The 21,520-nt window shown below is 42.5% G+C and overlaps 1 long non-coding RNA gene across 1 annotated transcript; it reads left to right on the top strand.

Moving 5' to 3' along the window:
• The first annotated feature begins 16,321 nt into the window (after positions 1-16,321).
• Positions 16,322-20,519, top strand: LOC131923403 (uncharacterized). Its single transcript, XR_009382601.1, has 2 exons — positions 16,322-17,090; positions 19,130-20,519. It is a non-coding gene; the product is annotated as an uncharacterized LOC131923403 (long non-coding RNA).
• The last annotated feature ends 1,001 nt before the right edge of the window (positions 20,520-21,520 follow it).

Below are 21,520 nucleotides of genomic sequence, written 5' to 3'. Positions count from 1 at the left end.
AAAAACATGTTTGGGAGGAAAGGGTTTATTCAGCTTACACTTCCATATTGCTGTTCATCATTGAAGGAAGCCAGGACAGGAACTCAAACAGAGCAGGATCCTGGAGGCAGGAGCTGATGCAGAGGCCATGGAGGGATGCTGCTTACTGGCTTGCTTCGCATGGTTTACTCAGCCTGCTTTCTTATAGAACCCAGGACCATCAGCCCAGGGATGGCACCACCCACCATGGGCTGGGCCCTCCCCCATTGATCACTAATTGGGAAAATGCCTTACAGCTGGATCTCATGGAGGCATTTTCTCAAGTGAGGCTCCTTCCTCTCTGATGACTTTAGCTTGTGTCAAGTTGACACAAAACCAGCCAGTACACCCTGAGACACACCTCAGCATCTTGTTCTGAGATCTTATCAAAGGTTTAACCATCTCTTCAGCATTCTGGACTGTGGGCTATGTCCAGCATTCAGGTCAGATCCTCATATTTTTATTGTATAATTAGGTACTGCTGACATTAGGGGCAGGGTCTGGAAAACATGTCTCCAGGTGATTGTGAAGACACTGTGAGTGTGCCTGCACAAGCTAAGATGACTATGATGTCACTAGACAAAATAAACATGTTGGACCACCATTGTCATATGGTTCATTGTTGACAGTAACATTGTACTTAGCATGTGGGTGAATTCAACTGTATGGGCACAAAATCAGTACTTTCTTTGGAGAATCATTTTTTAAATGTAAAACCTACTCCTTATAACACTGTCTCATTCTTATTCCTGTCTTTGGTAAAACATCTTGTTTATATGTGTGTGGAATAGAGTGACAGATCCATCATAAGTGAAAACACAATATTTTAAATTGTTTTTTCTTCTTTATTTTCATAATTGACAGAAATAGCTTTTCTAGTCGCTATATTACTCTTCAGTTTGTGTGTGTGAGTGTGTGTGTGTGTGTGTATGTGACGGCACATATGTAGAGGCCAGAGGACAACTTTGTGGAGTTGATTCTCTTTCCAGGGATCCAATGTGGGACTCCAGGCTTGCACAGGAAGCTCTTTTATACAGTGAGCGATCTTATCCACCCTCTAGTGGACACAGGGTCTCACTTTTTAGACTTGGCTGAGCTGGAACTGGCTTTGTAGACCAGGCTGGCCTTGAACTCAGAGAGACTCACTTGCCTCTGCTTCTTGGTACTGGAATTAAAGGCATGCACCACTATGCCAGTCTAAATTTTTTTTAAAAAGACATCTTTACTTAAAAAAAAAGTAGTTCATGAAACCGCATATTTTGCAGGTACATTGTTAGTGTGAATTCTCAGTTCAAATGACAGTTTTCTCTTCTTTGGATTTCCCTAGCTATGAGTTGTAGATGTAACTGTCTTATTAAATAAGAAACACAGAGCCAAATGCAGAGTTAAAAGCCCAAGAGGTCAGAGCAGTAGCTAAGAGCTGAGACTAAAACCCTTTCTTACCCTTCACTGCCACTGCTGTCCTTCCCCTCTGAAAGAGACCTACTTCCTGTGTGTCTGTCTTTTTATTGACTTTCTGTTCTGCATTCTCATTGGTTGTAAACCCAACCACATGACCTCCTCATCACTGCCTGTCTATACAGACCTCCAGGTCTTCTATGGTTGGTATTGAGATTAAAGGCGTGTGTCTCCGTGCTAGCTGTATCCTTGAACACACAGAGATCTGTCTGTCATGTGATCTGGATTAAAGGCCACCACCGTCCGGCTTCTGCTATGGCTTGCTATTAGCTCTGACCCCCAGGCAACTTTATTTATTAACATACAAATAAAATCACATTTCAGTACAAATAAAATATCACCATAAAGAGTCCCATTGCAACAGCATTTCTTGATATGCATAGTCTTCAGAATTTGAAATTTATGGATGAAGACCAATGAGTAAACCTCACAGATAACTCTAGGCAGCAAGGGATGCTTCACACTTGTGTGGGAGAGGTTGTGTACCTTCATGATGCTATTCCCTGAGGAGCAATTGGCTAGAGTCCAGGAAAGATGCCTCACGTGGTGAGCCCAAAGCAATGGATGAACATGATAAAAGTGGGCTTTGGTGCCCCTGCTGATGCTGCCCCACGGGGTTCTTTTTAGGTTGTTGGTGGTGTTAGTTCACTGAGATGCCTCTGTGTCCATGACGCAGACATTTTCTTTCCTTATGAAAACTTACTTCTTGACGATGCAGCTCAGTGCTAGGGTAGCATGCAGGAGGCCTGCCGTTCAATCCCCAGCACCAGGAGAAAACAAAATGTTGCTTTTAGAAAATATTTGAGAGCAGAAGTCACATATTAAAAGCTGTGAATGAATTTAGGACAACTTCCCAGACAGATTTTTTTTTTTTTCACTTACTACTTTCCTCTCAGCTGGAAACTCGTTCCCTCTGAAGGAATGTCAGGTATGGGGAAGCAGTTAGGGCTGGAGCATTTTCTGTGATGTTCAGCATGAGTTGGTTTAGAGAGTGCATAGAAGGATATTCACCACTTTAGCAATAATTCTGAAAAACAAGGGTTAATATTGCACTAGGTAGTTACCCAGCATTTTTGTGCTGACCCTTCGGTCCACAGCAAAGAGAGAGCAAAAGGCACTAGATTGAAGAAGGAATGAGTTTAGTCACTGGCTATAATGCATCTTTGTGACTATTTTCCCAGATGCTATTTTTGCAGTGAACAGAAGGACTCCTTAAATGTTCAATTGGTAGCTACTACTCTTTGTCTTTAAAATTGTTTGAGGCATTTTGTTGAATGTGTGCATATATGTGTCTGTGTGTGCCTCTTAAATCACACATTAACAAAGCGATACAGAAGACTCCTTCCTTTTCTTGCATTTAGCCGTCTGCATCTTAATCCTGATACTGCAGCAAAATCGTGTGCATGCATGTTCATGTGGGTTTGGTGGTTGACACCAGATGTGGCATGCATTACATGCAGAAATGTTGCTCCTGTATAAATAAGTATTCCTTCCCTTCTGTTCTGTAGCTCATGAGCTTGCCTGCCAGGTCTCTGCGTGGAGAACTACAAGAAGGGCCACAAAGTGAAATTCAGTTACAAGAACAGGGACAAGAACTACAGCAGTGGGGTTCTGGGAAAAAGCCCACCATGAGTTCTGTGGACATTCGAGCATTGTCTTGAGTGCAGGGAAGGGAAGGAATCTGGTCATATCCTGATGGGAAGAGACTCAGGAGAGACTGAGGGACAGAGGTGGGCTTTACCATTCACTTACTCGGTTCCTATAATTTACTTCTGACTCGGGCTTTAAGGCATGGTGGTAGATTTGTCCTTCTTACTTTTCTAAGACAATTTTGGCTTGTTATTGAGGTGACCCATGTTGCAAAGAACATGCACGTCTATGTCTCTGTCATTCCATGCTTATAATAATTTTATATTGGAAAAATATCATCTGTATTTCAATGGCTCGCGATGCAGTCAGCCAATACCTTGTATTTATGTACACCTTGAACAAGTTCCTGTATAGATGCAAGTGAGTGCATGTGCATGCTTGTTAGTAAATTGGTGTACTGCATTCTGAGTAGTTAAGTCAGGTGGCTCTTGTTTTATGATAAAAAGTGGTCAAGTAAGTTTGCATAGGAAGTGCCTTGTGGTCCATAGCCATTCTACCCTGAGAGCATCCCATCTCCTTCGACCCCAAACACTGAACCTGGGAGGGAGGAAGGAAGGAAGGCAGGCATTAGGGATTTTTGTTTTGTCTGCTGAGGCCGGTTCTTGCTGTGCAGCCCAAGCTGGCCTTGAACTCCTGCCTCTGCGTGCTGCTTTTAAGCCCCAATTTCTTTCTATACTTGGCTCCCCAAATAGTTTTTTGAGCAGAGGGGAAAAAAGATTAATTTTTACAAAACTGAAGGTTATTTTTTTTTGAGGGGGAAAATTATCAACTAGTAGTAATTGAATGAAATTCCTTTCATAAAAGCCGACAGATATCAACACCAACGATTACAAGACAGCAAATGACTTATTTGGCCAAGAATAAAATACATCATCGTTAAATATTGCCATACGTTGTACAATAAGCATCTACTATGGTGTCATATACAAGGTTCAGTGGAAATAGGGAAAAGAGGTGATTTGCGCACATTGCGGGGGGATGTGATGGAGGGGGAAATATCAGAGTAACTCATGGCATGAATGTTGAGAAGGTAGTGGTTTGCCTGTCAGAGAAGAAATACCTTCTAGCCAGAAGCCACAGCCGGGTACAGACATAGTAACAGGAGGTACAGAGAGTGTGCAGGATCCAGGGCGAGGAGGTCCTAAAATTAGCTTTGAGCCCCTGCCCCCTCAACCTTGGTAAACTAGACAAGAGTGTTTACTCCTTCTTTAACCTGTGGGCTACTGTCAACCAGATGGGGGCTTTGAAGCAGGGGCAGGGTGTGATCCCTGAGTGGAAACATTCCCCTGAGGAAGGAGAAGTGAGAAGACACACGCTTTTAAACAGACAGTTGACAAAGAGAGTTTTACAGCTAGCCAGGAAACTGCTCAGATACTCTGATAAATATTCAACCCTGGGGATGGTACGAAGAGACTCCAGTGAAGTGCGATGGATTTTCTGTTGTTCGTGTTTAAACACGAAAGGTTAATCACAGTCGGCTAGAAGAGACTGACATTAAACAGAGATTTATATAACAGCACGTCCCTCAAACTGAGCTTGCATCGTGGGAGCGTGTTTCATTTTGGAGCTTGTTTATACAGCCTCGTGTAATCCACACACAAATCTTACGGAACAGATTTTGTTATCTACGCCTTACAGAGAAGAAAAACAAGGCTCACAAAAGCAAGACGTAACTTGATGAGGGGCTCCTTTAACCTGTGGTTCGTAGAGTCTGAATGGAGCGCTGAAAAACAGCTCCGTGCTGCCACCAAACGGTCAGAAGTGGTAAGTGCAATAATGGAGGCGCCTAGTGAAGGTGGATTCATAGTCCCTTTCTAAGAGGCTGAACTGGAATAGAAATGATTGTTCTGGACGTTGAGCAGAGAGAGCAGCTACGCCAACGTATAAAGACTACAGTTTTTGAGCCACATGTGGAAAATGGGCGGTGTTGGGAGATACAGTGAGGAGGGGCCACATTGTGGGAGACCTCATAGAGACTGGTAAAGGGCTTGAACTTCATGCTGAGCTCACGGGAAATCACTGAAGAGGTTTGATCATGTAAAGAGATTTAAATTTTAAACAAACTTACAGGAAAATCGACACAGGGGCAAGTTATCCACGGGGTAAGCAGTTTGTGAAGGGGAAAGACTTGTAAGAGGTTCGGGGACTCCTCAGTCTGCAAACCAGCTTTTGTCCACCGTCCTTAGCCCAGTTGGAGACACCTCCCTGCACCCCTAAATCCCACTGTGCTCTTAGGGTTAAAGCCAACCAGTATTTCCTAGTTGGTAATACCAGATTGACTGTCAAGAATAAATCCCTCGTGTCCATGACTTTAAAATAAAAGTATATATAACAGGGGCTGCTGGACAGACAAAACTGCCTGCTATCCACAGACCCCAGCCACAAAACCCTGCATGTCTTCTAGCACATTCATTTTTGCCTCGGGACAAAAACCAACGCTTGGTAAAAGCACTTTGAACATTGATACCAGTTTCACTGGAAAAACCACAGGTCCAGTTAAGATGGCTGAAACCCTAAGAAATAGGTATTCTCTGAAGGCTGATATTATATATTTTTCTTGGGTGCTAAAAATATTTGTGAAATGAGATGCAAAGCCAGGCAGGCAGTGTGGGCAAAGCACATCAGCTTCACACTTTCTTGAAATAAGTGCTACGGTTTTACAGTGTTACTTGAATCAGTTTCTCCGTTGGTTTTTGAAACATGATGACATTTCTTGAAACTGGAGGTGGTTTGGGAGCTTTTGAAATATTTTGTAATAGCAAGAAGAGCAAGTGGAACAAAACACAGACTGTTTGGGTGTGATGAGGTGTCATTCCTCTGTGTCATAAAATACCACCAATTCCCTCTGCTTGGATGGCTCTTCTAGCTTCAAGATGTTATTTTCTTGTCTTCAGATAGAGTGGAGGAACTTGTAAGCATTTTCGCACACAATGAAGATACTATGAGGGATAGAACACAGTTTCAGTGGCTTGTCATCTCCCTGTATGCCCTTGACCTTCTGTAATGTTACTGCTTATCTCTCCACAGATAAGGATAGGGGAATGTGACGAGAGCTTCTGGTGCTGGGCAAGGCTCAGGGAGCTTTTCACAGAGATCTTGCCAGGCTCTGATGCCAGGGTCCCAAAGCAGGGATCAGAAGTAGGAATCTGGTCAGGCACCAGCCTCCTGGCATGTCCAACCTATGGTCCATGGGCTGTAGTTGGCCAAGGATAGCTATGAATGTGATCTAATACCAAATCATAAATGTATTTAAAACACTGAGATTTGTTTGTGTGTGTGTGTGTGTGTGTGTGTGTGTGTGTGTGTGTGTGTGTGTGTTTTGGTAACTAGATGGTGTGTTTTTTAAGAGTAAATTTTGTCAAGGGCAATGTCAAAAACTTAGACATGCCTGCAAGTTCTACACCTTTGGATGATTGGAATATAGTCTCATCCCAGGGACTGGGATCTGTCTGGCACCAGACTTTCCAAAGAAAAGCCTAGAAGCATCAGACACAGAAGAGTGTAACTTTGTAACACTCCTTGCTTTAGACCATTTGCACAGCTGTAACGAAGTATGGAATAGCCAGCTTATAAACGACAGATGTTTATTTCTCACAGTTATGAAGGCTGCATAGTCTAAGATCAAGGTATTGGCAAACCTAGTGCCCGGAGGTCTTGTTTCATGTGGACGATGACTTGATTAAGTCCTCATATGGCAGAAAGGACTAGCTCTCCATGGTCTCTGGGGGCACCAATTCTACTTATGAGGGTAGAACCCTTGTGACTTCTCATCCTCCAAAGGTCTACCTCCTAATTATATCTCATTGGCGATTAGATCCCAACAGATGAGTTCTGGGGACAACCATCAGTGCCATAGTCTTCCTTTCCTGCTGAAGTTTGTGGGAGAATCCATATTGCTGAATTGTTGATGTTTTCAAATACTTTACAATTTAAAAGAGCATGTTGGCAGGAGGGTAAAAAGCTTCCACTAACATGAGGAATACACTCAAGAGATCTATTGAACATTTTGGCGACTACGGTTGGTGGGGTGTAGTAGTGTACACCTATAGTCTCAGACCTGGGAAGCTGAGGCGGGGGCTCATGATTCTGAGCTAGCCTGGGCTACACCTTGACAAGTTGAGACCATGTTTTTTGTTTGTTTGTTTTGTTTTTTTCTTTTGTTTTATTTTTTGTTTATAAAGAATCAAATCAAAATCCCTAAACTTCTAACCTAGGCCAAAACAAAGCCTTATATACTGTACATTTGAAAACTGCCAAGACTGTTCCTATCACAGAATAATAAAATAAAAGGTAACTGTTAAGGTAATGTATATATTTTGATAGCTTGATTTAGCTGTTTTACAATGTACATGTATATCAAAACATACCGTGAGCACGTACATATTTTACTTAACTAGAAAGAAAATAATTACAATGATAACTGGAAGAGTACAGGAAATTGCTTGGAAATTTTTCCTGGGTAATTTATTATCAATAATACATGTATATTACAGTCTAACTTCCTTTATTCATTTTGATCTTCTTTAGGCCCTGGAAGCAAGCCTAGGGTCTCTAATGAGGCAGTATGAGAAAGGTGTTGGGGAGTACTCTGCTAACAGATTGAGAGTAAGGGATCGGGGGACAAACTAGAGGCCAGGGCTTCCCTCCATCCCACTTCCAGCACCATACTACTTTGATAGCTTCTATAAGATAGAACAAATTCCTCCCACTTACTATCCCTGTTCATCTCCTCTTGACACTGTACACCGAGCTACAACTGGGTGGCTTCAAATGACCCAGGTTTGCTCTCTTGTGGTACCGTAAGTCAGAGGTTCTGCGTTGGTCTCACGGGGCTAAGTCCCGTCACAGCAGGGTGGGTCCCTCTTCTAGCACATGGAGGTCTTGTGTATCTTTGACTCATAGAACCTCCCAGCCTTGGCTTCCATGATCATCTCTGCTTTTTCTTCTTCTATAGTCAGGTTTCCAGCTGCCTCCACCTCATAAGGACACATGTGATAGAATTTTAGGGTCCCTCCTGACAAACCAAGATCGGCAATCCGATCTGCAAAGTTCTTTTTGTCAAACCAAGATGACCCTTAATTGGGTCTTCAAACTTTTTTTTTAGGACCTAGGCATCTCTGGTATGCGTCGTTTTGCCAGCCCAGAGCACCTTTAACATAGGTCATACTGATGACTCAGAGGTTCATGTTTAGTCAGGGGAAAATCTTACAAGATCAGAGCCTATTGGCAAACTATGAGGCTGACATAACCATTCTAAAAGCCAAGGTTAAGTGCTGGGAAGTGTTAGCTTCTCAAAGCAAAGGCTCCACTGAAAATTCGTGAATTGATCAACCTGTTATGAAATGAAGCTCATTTTCATATCATCATCATCTTATTATCTCATCATATCATTCTAATTCTGTTTGCTTGCTCTTACAGTTAATACAGCCAAGATGCTATCGGCTAATTCCACCCAGCTTTGTGTGATGGGTGGTTATGGGTATTTTCCTCAGAGTGCCTTCATTTCTGGGATTCTTTCTTTAACTGCTCTCAGATCTACCCATCTGTGTGTTGGTCTTTGGTTATTTTGCCCAGATGAATGCTTTCAGAGAGGATAGATCCCAGGTTCTACCAAGCAAGAGGCAGCTGAATTTTGGAGGATTGTCTCACTTCCTCCAAGTGGGAAACTGAATATTCTGGAAAATATGGTATGGCACCCAGTGCAGGACAGATGGGTTTTTAAGTGGTTAAGTTTGAATTTCTTTTGCATGGACCTGTTCTCCAAATGGGAAAAATAGATTAATTAGCTGATTTATATGGGGCTAGACACTTGCCTTTGGTTGCTCATTACTTACTGAAAGATTTGGCTAGGTCCAAGCACTCTTTCTTCTGTACCATGAATAGTAAGTTATAAGTTAAGACTACATAAGTTTAGGGGTCATTATTGAGTCCTCCTCTAGGTACTATCCCTCTTGAGATCTTCTGAGAAATAATAATGACACTCAATACGTGGAGTAAAGAATGAAAAGATCAGAAGATGAAGTGGGGCAGGGAGAGAGCGGGGAGGAAGAACACATTTGGAAACGGAGGAATCCTATTTATTTGCTCCTTGGCCTATGGAGGAAGAACACATTTGGAAACTGAGGAATCCTATTTATTTGCTCCTTGGCCTATGTCACGAGATTGTATGGTATGAATGAAGTTCACACTTTTCAATAGCCTCTTCATGTTCTGTAAAACACAGTCGTCCCCAGTGACCACTGAACCACCATTCCCTTCCACTATGCCGTGTGTGTGTGTGTGTGTGTGTGTGTGTGTGTGTGTGTGTGTGTGTGTGTTTATCTGGGCATAGATCTGTGTCCCGGGATTGAAAGCTAACAAGATGGTAGGTGGGAACTCATCACATCTGCTGTCCTTCTTCCCACGTGTTTGGTAGTGTCTGGGACACCTGTCACTGGAGCGTACTAATATGGCCATCCATCTCCCCCAACTCTCTCATCACAGCCAGATGTTGGTTACTTTTGAGATACAAAACCCCTTAGAGTTCTTCGTCCTCTGCCTGCCCTTGCTCCTGGTGACTTTTCCCACCTTAATGTTTTGCTTACAAAATCAGTTGCCTTTCTGGAGGTACTTCTGACACCAGGTGCTAAACTAATGACATCGTTAGTCTCTGTATAATTAATTATCTCCTAGTATTAAAAGGACAGGGAAAGGCTAATGGAGACAGAGAATCTTGGGCTGTAGGACAAGGCCCTCTTTGAAAGCATAGCTTTTCTCTGAATCAAACAGTGTAAAAAAATGTTCATACCATTATGATTAGGTAGTTACTTTCCAGGAACAGGTAACTATTACCTCCGGGTTTTCCTTTGAGACTCTTCTTTTGATTGTGAATATCCTTTTTTTAAGCGATGAATAATTTTATGCCTTTCCCATAGTCTGACATTTTATGTTTTTATCTAGAGGAAAGTCAGCAGTAAGGAATTTGTGGGGTGCATGAAGGATCAGCTCTAGGATTAAAAGTCTCAGGTTGGAGGTCTGGTCCTCTGCTTTCTTAGGGGACTAAAGTTGCTAGTTCCATCTGGCTCCCATTTTGTGATTAGAAACAGCAGTGGTTATGTTCGTTGGCCTTGAAAGCCTCTAGAGCAGTGCTTCTCAACCTCCCTAAGGCCGTGACCCTTTAATACAGTTCCTTATGTCGTGGTGACCCTCAATCACCAAATTATTTTGTTGCTACTTAATAACTGTAATTTTGCTACTGTTATGAGTCATAATGTAAATATCTTATTTGCAGAATATCTGATAAGCAACCCCTGTGAGGTCTTTACCCACGGGTTGAGAATCACTGATCTAGGGAAATATCACAGAACTTGAATGAAGTAGGTCGCTTTTCTTAGATTTATTTTTCCCCCCTGTATCTAAATGTCCTTAGGCTGCAGATCTAGGTTAACAAGAGAGACAAAGATTATAGGTGAGGAAATGAGTCTAACATTTTCCATTTTTTTAAATTTAAAAAGCATCCAAGTCCTGGGGAATGAGAAAGAGTCTCCGTTAATTGTGAAAAGGACATGGTCCCCTTGTCTGTGCTTCTCATTGACTTAAAATCTCCCATGTCTATCCCACTGGAATCACAGGAGGTGTCTGTGCTTTCAGACTTTGAATGGTCTGGTAAAGGAGTGTGAATATCATCCATGACTGTTTTCTGAACTGGAGGACGTGTATGGAGATTTAAGAACTATGCTCTGATTAAGCCATTTCCTTCTTAGCCCTGACGGGAGTACTGTGCCCACGGCAGGAAGAAGGTAACGATGTGATGGGAAAGACCTGCTTTCCACAGAGGAGGGGGGCTACCAGGAGAAGAAGAGAAGAGGAGTAACAGGAAGGAAAGAGAAGGTTCTCCTCAGCCCAGCAGTGGAGAGCCAATGCCCTCCTGCCCCAGGGAAACTGCACATGCAGGAGCTTCCCAGTAGACTTTGATTTTTTTTTTTTTTAATGTGCATTGGTGTTTTCCCATGGGTGTCTGGTCTCCTGGAACTAGAGTTACAGCCAGTTGTGAGCTGCCATTTGGTTGCTGGGAATTGAACCTGGGTCCTGGTTAAGAGCAGTCAGTGCTCTTAAGCGCTGAGCCATCTCTCCAGCCACTGACTTTAAATTTTTTAAATTACATTTCATTTGCTTATTGTATATAAGCATGTGTGCTTGTGTGTGCAGGGTGTGCCACAGTGCACGTGTGGAGTCCAGAGAACAACCTGAAGGAGTTGCTTCCCTCCCTCTACCATGTGGGATCCAGGGATCAAACTCAGCTCTTCATGCCTGGCAGCAAGGGCCATCGTCACCTGCTGAGCCATCTTGCCAGCCCAGTAGACCATTTGAGTAAACAGCTTTATTAAGATCAAATTCCCATGCTCCTTGGAATGTACTATTCTGCCTCTGCCTCCAGCTCCCGCAACTACTGCCCTGATGACTATCTGTGGACTTGTCTGCTAAGGACGTTTTACATTAAACAGACAGCTCTAACGTGTTACCTCCCGTGTCTGGACTTCCCCCCCTTAGCTTGAGTTTTTGAGGCTCTTCATCGATGTTGCAGCACACACGATTACTTTTGGGTTTTGCTGATCTGGAGTTCATGGTGTGCCTAGGCTGCCTTTTATTTTTAATGACTGACTACGGGAAAGGGAGGAACAAGGCCGCAGAACCATTGTGAAAATGCTACCTGGGTTTTGAGTGCAGTGGAAGAGAATGTCATTCTACCTCTCTGGAAAGACTTCATGGCCATAGAACGTGAAGTTATGCAAAGTGAGAGTCATATTTTAATGCACTTTTCATCTCGTGTGTGTTGCACTCTTCTGGGTTCCCAGTGACATGGTTTTCTCTGCATGGTCCAGATTCCTGGACCCCTTGGGAAGTCACAGCCTTATTCCAGTAAGAAGTGATTTTTTTTCAACTGTGGAGGCAAAGAGAGGATGTAAGAAACACAGTCCCACTGTTTCTTAGCTGATTTCTTTGTGTTTCAGAAGATGGTGATTGATGTCTGTTAAGGAACAGAAAAGCCATTTTATGGGTAAATGCACATGAGAAATGCATCATGTTCCACTTTGGGAGGCAGCATATAGAAATGCCTCTGGAAACACACTGGCAAAGTATCTGGTGAAATTGAATTGACCAAGGCCATCCAGTATTGGCTTTCATTATCTCAAGTGACAATGGGCCATAGTTAAGTGGAGACACTGCTGGAACTCTGCTACCTTGTCCAACCTGAGTGTGTGTTCCTGTTGTGATTTCTGGGCTCCTGTTCTCATTGTTGGGGTTATGGTCAGCTCTCAGTCCTGGTACCTTCCTTGCTTATTCCCAATTCCATTCTACTCCTCACATGGTAACCCAGGAACTCTAGCCTCATCATGAACAAGCAGATTGGCTTCCCCCTGCTAGACTCCCTCTTCACTGTATACTCACATTAATATTATATATTATATATGTATAATATTAAAAATTATCAGGTACCCCCATTTCTTTCATTCAAATGCCCTAGTACTATGTTCCTTCTGGATGACTCACTGCCAGCTAGTACAACTCCCAAATATGTTGGTCTCAAAGGGGCCATGTGTGAGATAGAACAGTGCCCTTACGGATGTCTTGAGCCTGGAGGCTGCTCGATATGGCTGAAACTGCAGCAGAGCAACTTCAGTATGTCTATCCTCCTCCTATGTTCAATTATGGACCATGGTGTTGCTGAAGGAACATGAGTTCTAGAGCCAGGCAGATGTAGGTTTTCATCTTGGCTCTGGGACTTTTTGTTATCTAGGCCTGGATTTCATCTCTCAATAAAATGGGGGCTAATACACAAATCTTTCACAGTTATGGAGACTGATTTAGAACAGGGTCAGACAATTTCCTTTAAGCAAGCATCCTGAGACTTACGCATGAACAGTTTCCAAATATTTCTGAGAAATAGGAGACTAAACTGTGGGTACAAAATCCCCGAGCCTGGAAGCGTTGTGTTTCATGAGTTAATATTTGAAAGTCACTCAGGCCAGGGTTTCCTATTAAAGGAATGTAAGCACTGTGTGTTTGCTAGAAAAAGAAAAGTTCCTCCTTTTTCTTCCTTCTAGAAATTAAGAACCTATGAGCCATTGGGTGAGCTGTCAATGACAGGAAGCTAGAATAAACACTTACATGGGGTTGCTAGTCATGCCAGTAATGGGGGCAGCACTCACTTAAGTGAGACTTCTCCATGCGACACTGAGCAAAATAAATAACCAAGTTAACTAAAAAAAAACCAAACAAACCCCAAAACAAACTAGACCTCCTGACTGCAAGTAAGAGTGCATTGCTACATTAATAGAGAGGTGGAATTTCTCTATATTCCAGAAGAAATTACCTTATGTAAAGAAATTCTGATTTTCACACTACATGGTGAATCTAACATATGTCCACCTGGAGTTACTCCTATGCCAAGTGCTACCTTGAGATCCTTTGCTTGTGTCGCAGGAATGGCTGTCTTGCCCTACACCCACCCCGGCTTCAACGTTGTCATCTCAACATTTTCTTTTCTTTTTCTTTTTTTTTTAAATCTGTTGCTTGTTCAATTCTAGATCCATATAACACAGCGAAGCGAACCTCCAACATCCTAAGAGAAGAGTGTGTTCACTGCGGCCACATCTTCCTGACAACGGCTGCATGATGTCCTCTAACAGGAAAGGCCATTTCTGCTCTTTGTGTCTCCTGGAAGAGTTGCTGTTGTGAGGTGAGGGTTTGGTAAAGTTTATAGGACCCATGAGGTGGGTCAGCTTCTGGTTTTGGGGGACTTGAAACTTCTAACAAGCAAGAACTTCTGCACAGGGCTGTCTTTGCAGATTTGATGCATAGCCGGGGCCTCAGATACTTCTGAACCTTGGAAATAGTTACCGGAAATAGTGAGGCCAGTGGTATCCTTAGGTTTTATGCTGGTTGCATGTGACTCCAAATTTGGTCATTATTGGCTTTTTTTCTTTCATAGAAACATACGTATTTTCAGTCCAGATTCTACACAACCAAGCCTGCATATCTATATTATCTACTTTAGGATTAAGGGCTGAAAAATTGACCCCATGAATTTGCCTACATGCTTCTGTTTCCAGGGCTAGAAGAGTGGCTGTATAGAATTAGAAAATGTTGATTCACTTAACAAAAATGTGTATGTGTGCCTAAGAGTCATTGATAAAGAATAGTTTGGAGGTAAAAGTTCTCTTGACTACACTGAAGTAATTTTAACATTTTGGTAAGATTCTGAGTGTCTGGATGATTTTAGTGTTGAGATATTGATAACTGAAGTTGCTCACTGTATTAAAACCTGACTATAGATTTGGAAGTTTCAGCACTTTTATCCCAAATCAGCGTTACATTTCTTATTGAAGCTTGGATCGATAAAGGAAATAGACGTGGAAAATAAATTGGGCTCACATTCTTCACATTTCTCAATAGGTTTGGGGTTTCCTTTGGGGGATTTTTTTCTTTTTTTTTTTTTAAAGAACTGATTGGCGTTGGTCCCAGCATTAGGAAAGAACTTGCACAGTCAGGCCCAGAAGGGAAGGCTGCAGATAAGAGCCTGGGAACATTTATCACTTAGGTTTCCAAATGAGCAGTGCATAGGCACAATCCGGCATGGTCATCCAAATGGGGAAAAGAGGGAAGTACTAGGACTGGGAATCCATAGCCCAAATAACAGGAATTCTGTAATTCTATCATAGGAAGCAACTGAGAGTAATTCTGAGCACATTATATGTTCCATAAAAATGCCGGGCAGTTAAAAACCTTTTCATGGTAGACTGGAAAATTACCAAGAAGGATAGCATTATTTTTTTCCACTTCTTTTTTCATTCTTTTTTTCAATTCAAAGAAAACTCAAGTGTTTGAAGAAATGTTTGAAAGAATTCTTCAGATCTTTGGAGTTTTATCTTTTTTTAAAAGCTCTAATAAAAGCTGTGGGCTAACTCTCAAGGAAAACCCACAAACACAACCTTTTACCTACAACTGCAGGAGTGTAGGACTGTTCTTGAAGCCTATCTCCAGGAGTTCCTAGGTACCTACAAAAATTAGGTTAATCCTCCAGTGTAAGTACTGCCGCTCACTTCCCTAAGTGATAGATATGATACAAAGACACCAAAGGAGAGCAAAGAGCTCATAGAAGATTGAGTTACCCCAAGCAATACCATGGAGGGTTGGGAAAACTGGGAGAGCAATAGACAAAAGCAAGATCACAAAGCTAGATGGCTAGCAAAACAATGAGACTTGGATCCAGGAACAAGCTAGGTCACTACAGGACTTGTAGCTCATCTACAGTCTGACTGTGTGGACTTGGGCATGATTGCTGTGCTGGGTAGTTTTTGTCAACCTGACATAAATTAGTTACCTGGTGACTTAGTTAGAGTTTCTATTGCTTCAAAGAAACATCATGACCAAAAAGCAAATTGGGGAGGAAAGGGCTTATTTGGCTTACACTTCTAGATCATAGTCCATCACTGGAGGAAGTCAGAACAGGAACTCAAGCAGGGATAGAACCTGGAAGCAGGAGCTGATGCAGAAGCCATGGAGGGGTGCTGCTTACTGGCTTGCTTCCTCTGGCTTGCTCAGCCTGCTTTTTTATAGAACCCAGGACCACCAGCCCAGGGATGGCCCCATGCACAATGGGCTGGGCCCTCACCCATCAATCGCTAATTGAGAAAATGCTTGATAGCTGGACCTCATGGAGGTATTTTCTCAACTGAGGTTCTTTCCTCCCTAATGACTCTAGCCTTTGTCAAGTTGACACACAAAACCAGCCAGTATATCTGGGAAGAGGAAACCTCAGTTGAGGAATTGCCTCCATCAAATTGACCTGTTGGAGGGTCCATGGGGTATTTTCTTGATTAATATTGGATGTGCAAAGGCCAAGCTCATGGTGGGCAGTGCTACTCCTGGGAAGATGGTCCTGGGAGTTGTGGAATGATCTTTTTGTACACTGTGAAGATGTATCACTCTGATTGGTTTAATAAAAAGCTGAATGGCTAATAGCTAGGCAGGATTTTCGGGGCAGAGAGGACACTGGGAAGAAGAAGGTAGAGACACCAGGAAATACTGAGCAAGCAGGATGGGCACTGTGGAGATAAGGTAATAAAGCCATGAGGCAGAAAGTAAGTTAATAGAAATGGGTTAATTTAAGTTATAAGAGCTAGTTAGAAACAAGCCTAGGCTATCAGCCAAACTTTCATAATAATAAGTCTGTGTCATTATTGGGGAGATGATGGTCCCAAAGAAAAATCTGTCTGTATCTGGGTTCTATAAGAAAGCAAGCCAGTAAACAGCTTTCCTCCATGGTTTCTGATTTTGCTCCTGATTGAATTGCTGCCCTGACTTCCCTTACTGATGGCCTGTGATTGAGATGTGTAAAGCAAATAAATCCTGTAGCTAGAGTATTCCTGTGTCCACCCGGCTCCTGCAGCCGCTCAGACCCAATTAAACACACAGAGACTTATATTACTTATAAACTGTATGGCTGTGGCAAGCTTCTTGTTATCTAGTTTTTATATCTTAAATTAACCCATTTCTATTCATCAATAAGTTACCACATGGCTTGTGGTTTACTGGTACATTACATCTTGTTTCTCATGGCGGCAGCTGGCAGCATCTCCTGACTCAGCCTTCCACTTCCCAGAATTCTCCTCTCTCTTTGTCCCGCCTCTACTTCCTGCCTGGCTACTGGCTAATCAGCACTTTATTTATTAACCAATCAGAATAACACATTCACAGCATAGAGAACATCCCACAGCAAAATCCTTTCTTCCCAGGTTGCTTCTGGTTAAGGTGTTTATCACAACAACAGAAAGTCAACTACAATAAGCACTTACTATGAAGCTCAAGCCCAGTGATCTTACTCACCCTCGTTTCACTCTCTATACCCAACATCGACCAGCAGAAAAATAGACCCAAATGGACTGTGGATCTGGATGGATTCAAAACCAAGATCTGACACTGTAAGTTGGAGGACCTAAAACAAGTGGCTCAATTCTCTAGTTTCCTTATCTCAAAGAGAAGTACAGATATATGTACTCAAAGACTCATGCAAATATAAATGAAATGTTACATGGAGAACCTTGAGTAGTCATTTTTATCTTGACATAGGACTCCAGTTCAACTTTGGCAGAGGTGACATCTTGACAGCAAGTGGCAACTGGTTCTATGAGAGGCCTAAGGCAAAACTGAAAATATCAAAGAGGTATTAGGTTTTGTCTGTGTTTATTTTTAGCAAACTTTATTCATGTAATATTTTGCTATGTCTTGCTATGTTCGTCCTACTCTTAAATGGGGATTTTTTTTTATTGGAATCTTAGAATGTCCTTTGGTATGTAATGAGTTAAAAGTGGGAGGAATTCTTCAGCTATTAGAACAGCAAGATTAGTTAGTTGGGAAATGAGTGGTTTCTAGGGTATCTGACATCCCAGTGATTACCGACATGTTTACATAGGTCACTTAAGCTTCATTTTATTCACAGAAGAGGTGGTTTTCTTCTTGGATCTTAAGATTTTATGACCCCAAGGCTCTAATAGTGCCTATGCAAGGCAAGATATTTGTGATTTCTGGTCTTTGTTTACACAACACTGAAAAATATGTAAATATGTAAGTTAAAATCACAAAAATTTTAAATTTTTACAAATAAAGTTCATCTTAATGTTGGATTTTTTTTTGTAGCGGCAGGTCAAGGTCTTTTATTTTCCATTAGGTAGGAAAATCTTCCAAACTACTGCCTATATTTTTATTTTTTTAATTGTATTTATTCTTTAGTAATTTCACATATGCATGCACTATACTACTCCCTTTATTTTTATTTTTAAATTGTAGTTATTATTTGGTAATTCCATATGTGCATACACTGTACTTAGATCATATTTCTCCCCTCTGCTCCCCACTTTACCTCCCATCTCTTCTTGGGCAACCCCTTTCCCATGTCCTCCTTCCAAATATATCCTTCTCATATCTTGTCTGTCTGTCTATCTATCTATCTATCTATCTATCTATCTATCTATCTATCTATCTATTTAATACTTGTTCAGCTGCTGGTGTTATGGGATGCTATGGGACCTTTAGGATAGGGTGCCTAGCTGGTGGTGTGGCTAGTGATGCTGTGGGACCTTTAGGATATGGTGCCCAGCCAGTGGTGTTATGGGATGCTGTGGGACCTTCAGAATAGGGTACCCAGCTGGTGGAAGTAGGTCACTAGTGATGGGCCTTTGAAGTTATGCATGGGTCCTGGTTTGTGGAGGGCTCTCTCTGCTCCATTGTCTGTTGTCAGTCATCTGAACAACCTCTACCACATGCTCCCACACCACGAACTGCTCTGTAGTGCCCTACCCTCAATCCCACCCTGAACTGAACCTTCAGAAACCACAGACAAAATAAATGTTTCCTCTCATCAGCTGTTTCTGCTGAAGTATTGTGATGACAGTGATCCAGAAATAATACATTGAGAATTTCTAGTGGTTTGCGTAATTGATGGATATTTAAAAAATGAATTAGAAGCTGGGGAAATGGCGGGTGAAGGTGCTTGCTGCCAATCTTGATGACCTGAGTTCAATTTCCAGGATCTGCATCGCAGAAGAGGAGAACCAGATCCTGCAAGTTCTAGTCTGATCCCACGTGTATGTCTTGGTATTCACTTAAATAAGTAAACGTAGTATACTTTTTTAAAAAAGGGGACATATTAGAAAATTAGCCCCCCTAGGAAAGAGAGCCGGGTATGATAAGCCAATATCTTTTTATTCCCTGGGGTGACAACTACAACATTGGAGATAGGTTCCTCGTGTTGCTATCCTACCATCCTTTGATTCTGTACCTGGGGTGCGAAAGTCACTTAGTGTATTAATACAGACACTGAATTCTGAAACCTGTGAGACCAGACAGCAGAGGTTGGTGAGAGAAATGCGAGTTGGAGGTAAAGTGTGAAAAGTCATCTAATGACTAATAGACATAGGAAATAAGGGTGGCAGTAATCCCATGTGTTTGGATCACTGTGTAGACACGTGTGAACCTCTGAGAAGCGTCTGCGGGGTGCCAAGTAGACAAGGCTATGATGGCACCAGTGATCACGTGGTGTGGAAAACCAAGGCCCTATGCGAGTTCACAGTGAAGACTCATCTTCTTTCATCTCTCTGCCTGGAAAAGTGGCTTCAAGATGCATCTTGAGTGATAAAGAGGGTACCACATCTCAGAAAGACAATCATCTGGTTGCTCCAGGAATGGGGGAAGGCACACTGGAGAGCTCTAGGCCTCAGCAGGAGATAAGACCTACTTATCTACACAGTCCTTAGGTACCTGAATTGCAGCTGAACCCATAACTAGAACTTTAACAGGTGAGGCTTATTTTACTTGCCCAGCGCTCCCAGGTATATAGGTGTTCCAGGGAATCTTGTCTACTCTAGGTGCTTCTGGACACCAGTGGTTGACTGGAAAGTCTGGCTCCAAGAGATGCCGAGGGAGGTCAGGCAAATGAGCAGATCCCTTCACTTCCGTTCCTGGCTGTGTCCTTTGCCTGAAGCTAACGTGCCTTTTGCATTCAGTTTCCCAGACATTGTCTTCCCACTCTCCTCATCCCTACATCCTCCTTTGGGGTCACACCCTAGTGAGCAGGTGGTTTGGCTCTGCTCATCTCAAACTCGTGTGTGAGCCTTATTTCAAGGATTGGAGCATCAGGTGGCTCAAGTACGGTCATGCCGGGCGGCTGTTACTCACTCCTGGGAACTGGAAGACATTCAAGAGCTAATGCCTTTGTTGGGACAAGATGCTGACAGGCTACTTTCTACGCCGGCAAAGTCAAGTCTCTTCTTGGTATGCAGGAAATGATAACTAGGTCACAAGAGAGGCAGGACTCTGAGATCCGCAGCCATAGCTGCAAGAGTCGAAGCAAAGGAGGAAAGGTAGTGGCATCCTTAGACCTCTGGCTAAATGGCACACGTGCTGGGGAAACTTTCGTAGGATGGTATCATGCCGAGTGTAGGAGGATTGCAAATATTTTTTGGAATGTCAGGCAAGAAGAGGGGTGTGTGGGTTTTATTTTATTTTTTTAAGCCACTTGATCAAAGAAATGACTACAGGTGCCCAGAGGTATCTTAGCACATTTGGGAGCTTCCAAGATGTTTTTGCATCAAGTAAAAACATTTTCAACTAATTAACTATTAATAAATAAATAAATGAATTAATTAATATTCCACTCCTCCCGTTTCCAGAATGTGTATTTTCCTTCTTACTCAAAAAATGGTCTTACTTATGTCACGACAAGTTTTGAGATAACTGTGTGGAGAGATGAACAAATTCATTGTATCTTTTGATAAAGTGTAATGTGTCAGATTCTCATACCCCACCACATTATTTTTAATAAACATAATGAGGACAGAGAATTAATTCTTGAATTTTTGCTTTGTTTTCTTTTTAAAGTGTATTTACTAGTGTGGGTGTTCAATAGCTTGATGGTGAATTGTCTTCTTTAATAAGGGGAACCCACAGTATAGAACCATGTATTTTCTTTTATCCCCCCCCCCCAATCCTGTCTCCTCTCCTTTCCTCTCTTTGTACTGGGAATCAATGAATGCTAGGCAAGTACTGGTCTACCACAATCCTCAGCCTTCCATCTTGTTTCTCTCCTGCCCGGAAGACAGCATTTCACTGTCCTTCCCTCTGTAGCCTAGATCTTACATTCTCTCTGCTCCCTCTTCCATAATGTTTTCAGAGCCTTAAAGGGGGTGGTGGAAATGGTACATTTAGAACCAAGCACTGAACTGTTACTTTTTCTTAACACCTTGAGCGCCGAGTGTCTCTGTGTTGATCATCATTCATACAAACAGAGCCTTCTCTCGTTATGGCTGGGAGTACTATTTGCCTACTGTTGCCTATGACACAAACATAAATATCTCATAGCCTAGTTTCAAGACAGGAAGGGTTGGATCCATTTCTTATTTATATGTGTTTGCATAATCCAGATTTGTGAAAAAACTAGGTTTTTTAGGGTTTTTTTTTCTTTTTCTTCCTTCCTTTCTTCCTCTCTCTGTCTTGTTCTCTCTCTTTCTTTCTTTCTTTTTGGTTTTTCGAGACAGGGTTTCTCTGTGTAACAGCCCTGGCTTTCCTGGAACTCATTACATAGACCAGGCTGGCCTTGAACTCACAGAGATACACCTGCCTGGGATTAAAAGCATGTGTTGCCACTGCCTGGCTTTAGTCTTTTAGTCTCTCTCTCTCTCTCTCTCTCTCTCTCTCTCTCTCTCTCTCTCTCCCTCCCTCCCTCCCTCCCTCCCTCCCCTCCCCTCCCCTCCCCTCCCCTCCCCTCCCCTCCCCTCCCCTCCCCTCCCCTTCTCTCTCTCTCCCTCCCTCTCCTCTCCTCTCCTCTCCTCTTCTCTTCTCTTCTCTCTCTCTCTCT

Source organism: Peromyscus eremicus, chromosome 13 (assembly GCF_949786415.1).
Source record: "Peromyscus eremicus chromosome 13, PerEre_H2_v1, whole genome shotgun sequence".
In the NCBI taxonomy this organism is placed as follows: Eukaryota; Metazoa; Chordata; class Mammalia; order Rodentia; family Cricetidae; genus Peromyscus; species Peromyscus eremicus.
The sequence above is the reverse complement of the archived record's forward strand: the minus strand, read 5'-3'. Positions and strand labels throughout refer to the sequence as shown.